Raw genomic sequence first — 6,113 nt, 5'->3', positions numbered from 1 at the left:
TGTTCAGGTTTTGCTCTTGTTATAATTAGATCATCTTTGCATTGTTTTATGGCTTACGGCCACACCAGCCTGAAAACGCCCGATTTCATTTGACCTAGGAAGCTAAATAGGTTTAGGCCAGGTTAATACTTGTATGGGAGACAGCTTGGGAATACCAGGTGCTGTGTGACTTTTATAGTTGAGTTGCTATTTACATTCAATTAGCAAGCTTAAAGGTGTTCTGCAAAAAAAACTAGCAATGTCTGTTGTTCAGGTTTTGCTCTCATTATAAATAGGTCATCTTTGCATTGTTTTACGGCTTACGGCCACACCAGCCTGAAAACGCCCGATCTCATTTGACCTCGGAAGCTAAGCTCGTTTGGGCCTGGTTAGTACTTGGATGGGAGACCACCTGGGAATACCAGGTGCTGTAAGCCTATTAGATTTAATTATCAAGCTAAATAGGTTTGGGCCAGGTTAATACTTGTATGGGAGACAGCTTGGGAATACCAGGTGCTGTGTGACTTTTATAGTTGAGTTGCTGTTTACATTCAATTAGCAAGCTTAAATGTGTTCTGCAAAAAAACTAGCAATTTCTGTTGTTCAGGTTTTGCTCTTGTTATAATTAGATAATCTTTGCATTGTTTTATGGCTTGCGGCCACACCAGCCTGAAAACGCCCGATCTCATTTGACCTCGGAAGCTAAATAGCTTTTGGCCAGGTTAATACTTGTATGGGGGACAGCTTGGGAATACCAGGTGCAGTGTGACTTTTATAGTTGAGTTGCTGTTTACATTCAATTAGCAAGCTTAAATGTGTTCTGCAAAAAACTAGCAATTTCTGTTGTTCAGGTTTTGCTCTTGTTATAATTAGATAATCTTTGCATTGTTTTATGGCTTACGGCCACACCAGCCTGAAAACGCCCGATTTCATTTGACCTAGGAAGCTAAATAGGTTTAGGCCAGGTTAATACTTGTATGGGAGACAGCTTGGGAATACCAGGTGCTGTGTGACTTTTATAGTTGAGTTGCTATTTACATTCAATTAGCAAGCTTAAAGGTGTTCTGCAAAAAAAACTAGCAATGTCTGTTGTTCAGGTTTTGCTCTCATTATAAATAGGTCATCTTTGCATTGTTTTACGGCTTACGGCCACACCAGCCTGAAAACGCCCGATCTCATTTGACCTCGGAAGCTAAGCTCGTTTGGGCCTGGTTAGTACTTGGATGGGAGACCACCTGGGAATACCAGGTACTGTAAGCCTATTAGATTTAATTATCAAGCTTAAATGTGTTCTGCAAAAATCTAGCAATTTCTGTTGTTCAGGTTTTGCTCTTGTTATAATTAGATAATCTTTGCATTGTTTTATGGCTTACAGCCACACCAGCCTGAAAACGCCCGATCCTATTTGACCTAGGAAGCTAAATAGGTTTAGGCCAGGTTAATACTTGTATGGGAGACAGCTTGGGAATACCAGGTGCTGTGTGACTTTTATAGTTGAGTTGCTATTTACATTCAATTAGCAAGCTTAAAGGTGTTCTGCAAAAAAAACTAGCAATGTCTGTTGTTCAGGTTTTGCTCTCATTATAAATAGGTCATCTTTGCATTGTTTTATGGCTTACGGCCACACCAGCCTGAAAACGCCCGATCTCATTTGACCTCGGAAGCTAAGCTCGTTTGGGCCTGGTTAGTACTTGGATGGGAGACCACCTGGGAATACCAGGTGCTGTAAGCCTATTAGATTTAATTATCAAGCTAAATAGGTTTGGGCCAGGTTAATACTTGTATGGGAGACAGCTTGGGAATACCAGGTGCTGTGTGACTTTTATAGTTGAGTTGCTGTTTACATTCAATTAGCAAGCTTAAATGTGTTCTGCAAAAAAACTAGCAATTTCTGTTGTTCAGGTTTTGCTCTTGTTATAATTAGATAATCTTTGCATTGTTTTATGGCTTACGGCCACACCAGCCTGAAAACGCCCGATTTCATTTGACCTAGGAAGCTAAATAGGTTTAGGCCAGGTTAATACTTGTATGGGAGACAGCTTGGGAATACCAGGTGCTGTGTGACTTTTATAGTTGAGTTGCTATTTACATTCAATTAGCAAGCTTAAAGGTGTTCTGCAAAAAAAACTAGCAATGTCTGTTGTTCAGGTTTTGCTCTCATTATAAATAGGTCATCTTTGCATTGTTTTACGGCTTACGGCCACACCAGCCTGAAAACGCCCGATCTCATTTGACCTCGGAAGCTAAGCTCGTTTGGGCCTGGTTAGTACTTGGATGGGAGACCACCTGGGAATACCAGGTGCTGTAAGCCTATTAGATTTAATTATCAAGCTAAATAGGTTTGGGCCAGGTTAATACTTGTATGGGAGACAGCTTGGGAATACCAGGTGCTGTGTGACTTTTATAGTTGAGTTGCTGTTTACATTCAATTAGCAAGCTTAAATGTGTTCTGCAAAAAAACTAGCAATTTCTGTTGTTCAGGTTTTGCTCTTGTTATAATTAGATAATCTTTGCATTGTTTTATGGCTTGCGGCCACACCAGCCTGAAAACGCCCGATCTCATTTGACCTCGGAAGCTAAATAGGTTTTGGCCAGGTTAATACTTGTATGGGGGACAGCTTGGGAATACCAGGTGCTGTGTGACTTTTATAGTTGAGTTGCTGTTTACATTCAATTAGCAAGCTTAAATGTGTTCTGCAAAAAAACTAGCAATTTCTGTTGTTCAGGTTTTGCTCTTGTTATAATTAGATAATCTTTGCATTGTTTTATGGCTTACGGCCACACCAGCCTGAAAACGCCCGATTTCATTTGACCTAGGAAGCTAAATAGGTTTAGGCCAGGTTAATACTTGTATGGGAGACAGCTTGGGAATACCAGGTGCTGTGTGACTTTTATAGTTGAGTTGCTGTTTACATTCAATTAGCAAGCTTAAATGTGTTCTGCAAAAAAACTAGCAATTTCTGTTGTTCAGGTTTTGCTCTTGTTATAATTAGATAATCTTTGCATTGTTTTATGGCTTACGGCCACACCAGCCTGAAAACGCCCGATTTCATTTGACCTAGGAAGCTAAATAGGTTTAGGCCAGGTTAATACTTGTATGGGAGACAGCTTGGGAATACCAGGTGCTGTGTGACTTTTATAGTTGAGTTGCTATTTACATTCAATTAGCAAGCTTAAAGGTGTTCTGCAAAAAAAACTAGCAATGTCTGTTGTTCAGGTTTTGCTCTCATTATAAATAGGTCATCTTTGCATTGTTTTACGGCTTACGGCCACACCAGCCTGAAAACGCCCGATCTCATTTGACCTCGGAAGCTAAGCTCGTTTGGGCCTGGTTAGTACTTGGATGGGAGACCACCTGGGAATACCAGGTGCTGTAAGCCTATTAGATTTAATTATCAAGCTAAATAGGTTTGGGCCAGGTTAATACTTGTATGGGAGACAGCTTGGGAATACCAGGTGCTGTGTGACTTTTATAGTTGAGTTGCTGTTTACATTCAATTAGCAAGCTTAAATGTGTTCTGCAAAAAAACTAGCAATTTCTGTTGTTCAGGTTTTGCTCTTGTTATAATTAGATCATCTTTGCATTGTTTTATGGCTTACGGCCACACCAGCCTGAAAACGCCCGATTTCATTTGACCTAGGAAGCTAAATAGGTTTAGGCCAGGTTAATACTTGTATGGGAGACAGCTTGGGAATACCAGGTGCTGTGTGACTTTTATAGTTGAGTTGCTATTTACATTCAATTAGCAAGCTTAAAGGTGTTCTGCAAAAAAAACTAGCAATGTCTGTTGTTCAGGTTTTGCTCTCATTATAAATAGGTCATCTTTGCATTGTTTTACGGCTTACGGCCACACCAGCCTGAAAACGCCCGATCTCATTTGACCTCGGAAGCTAAGCTCGTTTGGGCCTGGTTAGTACTTGGATGGGAGACCACCTGGGAATACCAGGTGCTGTAAGCCTATTAGATTTAATTATCAAGCTAAATAGGTTTGGGCCAGGTTAATACTTGTATGGGAGACAGCTTGGGAATACCAGGTGCTGTGTGACTTTTATAGTTGAGTTGCTGTTTACATTCAATTAGCAAGCTTAAATGTGTTCTGCAAAAAAACTAGCAATTTCTGTTGTTCAGGTTTTGCTCTTGTTATAATTAGATAATCTTTGCATTGTTTTATGGCTTGCGGCCACACCAGCCTGAAAACGCCCGATCTCATTTGACCTCGGAAGCTAAATAGCTTTTGGCCAGGTTAATACTTGTATGGGGGACAGCTTGGGAATACCAGGTGCAGTGTGACTTTTATAGTTGAGTTGCTGTTTACATTCAATTAGCAAGCTTAAATGTGTTCTGCAAAAAACTAGCAATTTCTGTTGTTCAGGTTTTGCTCTTGTTATAATTAGATAATCTTTGCATTGTTTTATGGCTTACGGCCACACCAGCCTGAAAACGCCCGATTTCATTTGACCTAGGAAGCTAAATAGGTTTAGGCCAGGTTAATACTTATATGGGAGACAGCTTGGGAATACCAGGTGCTGTGTGACTTTTATAGTTGAGTTGCTATTTACATTCAATTAGCAAGCTTAAAGGTGTTCTGCAAAAAAAACTAGCAATGTCTGTTGTTCAGGTTTTGCTCTCATTATAAATAGGTCATCTTTGCATTGTTTTACGGCTTACGGCCACACCAGCCTGAAAACGCCCGATCTCATTTGACCTCGGAAGCTAAGCTCGTTTGGGCCTGGTTAGTACTTGGATGGGAGACCACCTGGGAATACCAGGTACTGTAAGCCTATTAGATTTAATTATCAAGCTTAAATGTGTTCTGCAAAAATCTAGCAATTTCTGTTGTTCAGGTTTTGCTCTTGTTATAATTAGATAATCTTTGCATTGTTTTATGGCTTACGGCCACACCAGCCTGAAAACGCCCGATCCTATTTGACCTAGGAAGCTAAATAGGTTTAGGCCAGGTTAATACTTGTATGGGAGACAGCTTGGGAATACCAGGTGCTGTGTGACTTTTATAGTTGAGTTGCTATTTACATTCAATTAGCAAGCTTAAAGGTGTTCTGCAAAAAAAACTAGCAATGTCTGTTGTTCAGGTTTTGCTCTCATTATAAATAGGTCATCTTTGCATTGTTTTACGGCTTACGGCCACACCAGCCTGAAAACGCCCGATCTCATTTGACCTCGGAAGCTAAGCTCGTTTGGGCCTGGTTAGTACTTGGATGGGAGACCACCTGGGAATACCAGGTGCTGTAAGCCTATTAGATTTAATTATCAAGCTAAATAGGTTTGGGCCAGGTTAATACTTGTATGGGAGACAGCTTGGGAATACCAGGTGCTGTGTGACTTTTATAGTTGAGTTGCTGTTTACATTCAATTAGCAAGCTTAAATGTGTTCTGCAAAAAACTAGCAATTTCTGTTGTTCAGGTTTTGCTCTTGTTATAATTAGATAATCTTTGCATTGTTTTATGGCTTGCGGCCACACCAGCCTGAAAACGCCCGATCTCATTTGACCTCGGAAGCTAAATAGGTTTTGGCCAGGTTAATACTTGTATGGGGGACAGCTTGGGAATACCAGGTGCTGTGTGACTTTTATAGTTGAGTTGCTGTTTACATTCAATTAGCAAGCTTAAATGTGTTCTGCAAAAAAACTAGCAATTTCTGTTGTTCAGGTTTTGCTCTTGTTATAATTAGATAATCTTTGCATTGTTTTATGGCTTACGGCCACACCAGCCTGAAAACGCCCGATTTCATTTGACCTAGGAAGCTAAATAGGTTTAGGCCAGGTTAATACTTGTATGGGAGACAGCTTGGGAATACCAGGTGCTGTGTGACTTTTATAGTTGAGTTGCTGTTTACATTCAATTAGCAAGCTTAAATGTGTTCTGCAAAAAAACTAGCAATTTCTGTTGTTCAGGTTTTGCTCTTGTTATAATTAGATAATCTTTGCATTGTTTTATGGCTTACGGCCACACCAGCCTGAAAACGCCCGATTTCATTTGACCTAGGAAGCTAAATAGGTTTAGGCCAGGTTAATACTTGTATGGGAGACAGCTTGGGAATACCAGGTGCTGTGTGACTTTTATAGTTGAGTTGCTATTTACATTCAATTAGCAAGCTTAAAGGTGTTCTGCAAAA

At 40.3% G+C, this 6,113-nt stretch overlaps 8 non-coding genes and 12 pseudogenes across 8 annotated transcripts; all 20 read left to right on the top strand.

Annotated features, from left to right (window-relative positions):
* The first annotated feature begins 51 nt into the window (after positions 1-51).
* LOC143507871 (5S ribosomal RNA) lies at positions 52-170 on the top strand (annotated as a pseudogene).
* Positions 171-297: 127 nt separating this feature from the next.
* LOC143507892 (5S ribosomal RNA) lies at positions 298-416 on the top strand. Its single transcript, XR_013128998.1, has one exon. It is a non-coding gene; the product is annotated as a 5S ribosomal RNA (ribosomal RNA).
* Positions 417-874: 458 nt separating this feature from the next.
* LOC143507870 (5S ribosomal RNA) lies at positions 875-993 on the top strand (annotated as a pseudogene).
* A 127-nt stretch (positions 994-1,120) lies between these two features.
* LOC143507913 (5S ribosomal RNA) lies at positions 1,121-1,239 on the top strand. The gene has a single exon (XR_013129018.1). It is a non-coding gene; the product is annotated as a 5S ribosomal RNA (ribosomal RNA).
* A 107-nt stretch (positions 1,240-1,346) lies between these two features.
* On the top strand, positions 1,347-1,465 carry LOC143507824 (5S ribosomal RNA; annotated as a pseudogene).
* Positions 1,466-1,592: 127 nt separating this feature from the next.
* LOC143507891 (5S ribosomal RNA) lies at positions 1,593-1,711 on the top strand. The gene has a single exon (XR_013128997.1). It is a non-coding gene; the product is annotated as a 5S ribosomal RNA (ribosomal RNA).
* A 214-nt stretch (positions 1,712-1,925) lies between these two features.
* On the top strand, positions 1,926-2,044 carry LOC143507869 (5S ribosomal RNA; annotated as a pseudogene).
* Positions 2,045-2,171: 127 nt separating this feature from the next.
* Positions 2,172-2,290, top strand: LOC143507890 (5S ribosomal RNA). The gene has a single exon (XR_013128996.1). It is a non-coding gene; the product is annotated as a 5S ribosomal RNA (ribosomal RNA).
* A 214-nt stretch (positions 2,291-2,504) lies between these two features.
* LOC143507810 (5S ribosomal RNA) lies at positions 2,505-2,623 on the top strand (annotated as a pseudogene).
* Positions 2,624-2,749: 126 nt separating this feature from the next.
* LOC143507868 (5S ribosomal RNA) lies at positions 2,750-2,868 on the top strand (annotated as a pseudogene).
* A 126-nt stretch (positions 2,869-2,994) lies between these two features.
* On the top strand, positions 2,995-3,113 carry LOC143507866 (5S ribosomal RNA; annotated as a pseudogene).
* Positions 3,114-3,240: 127 nt separating this feature from the next.
* Positions 3,241-3,359, top strand: LOC143507889 (5S ribosomal RNA). The gene has a single exon (XR_013128995.1). It is a non-coding gene; the product is annotated as a 5S ribosomal RNA (ribosomal RNA).
* Positions 3,360-3,573: 214 nt separating this feature from the next.
* Positions 3,574-3,692, top strand: LOC143507865 (5S ribosomal RNA; annotated as a pseudogene).
* Positions 3,693-3,819: 127 nt separating this feature from the next.
* On the top strand, positions 3,820-3,938 carry LOC143507887 (5S ribosomal RNA). The gene has a single exon (XR_013128993.1). It is a non-coding gene; the product is annotated as a 5S ribosomal RNA (ribosomal RNA).
* Positions 3,939-4,642: 704 nt separating this feature from the next.
* LOC143507912 (5S ribosomal RNA) lies at positions 4,643-4,761 on the top strand. The gene has a single exon (XR_013129017.1). It is a non-coding gene; the product is annotated as a 5S ribosomal RNA (ribosomal RNA).
* Positions 4,762-4,868: 107 nt separating this feature from the next.
* Positions 4,869-4,987, top strand: LOC143507818 (5S ribosomal RNA; annotated as a pseudogene).
* Positions 4,988-5,114: 127 nt separating this feature from the next.
* Positions 5,115-5,233, top strand: LOC143507886 (5S ribosomal RNA). Its single transcript, XR_013128992.1, has one exon. It is a non-coding gene; the product is annotated as a 5S ribosomal RNA (ribosomal RNA).
* A 213-nt stretch (positions 5,234-5,446) lies between these two features.
* LOC143507809 (5S ribosomal RNA) lies at positions 5,447-5,565 on the top strand (annotated as a pseudogene).
* A 126-nt stretch (positions 5,566-5,691) lies between these two features.
* LOC143507863 (5S ribosomal RNA) lies at positions 5,692-5,810 on the top strand (annotated as a pseudogene).
* Positions 5,811-5,936: 126 nt separating this feature from the next.
* Positions 5,937-6,055, top strand: LOC143507862 (5S ribosomal RNA; annotated as a pseudogene).
* The last annotated feature ends 58 nt before the right edge of the window (positions 6,056-6,113 follow it).

This window comes from Brachyhypopomus gauderio, unplaced genomic scaffold (genome assembly GCF_052324685.1).
Source record: "Brachyhypopomus gauderio isolate BG-103 unplaced genomic scaffold, BGAUD_0.2 sc751, whole genome shotgun sequence".
In the NCBI taxonomy this organism is placed as follows: Eukaryota; Metazoa; Chordata; class Actinopteri; order Gymnotiformes; family Hypopomidae; genus Brachyhypopomus; species Brachyhypopomus gauderio.
This window is presented reverse-complemented; position numbering and strand designations above follow the sequence as displayed.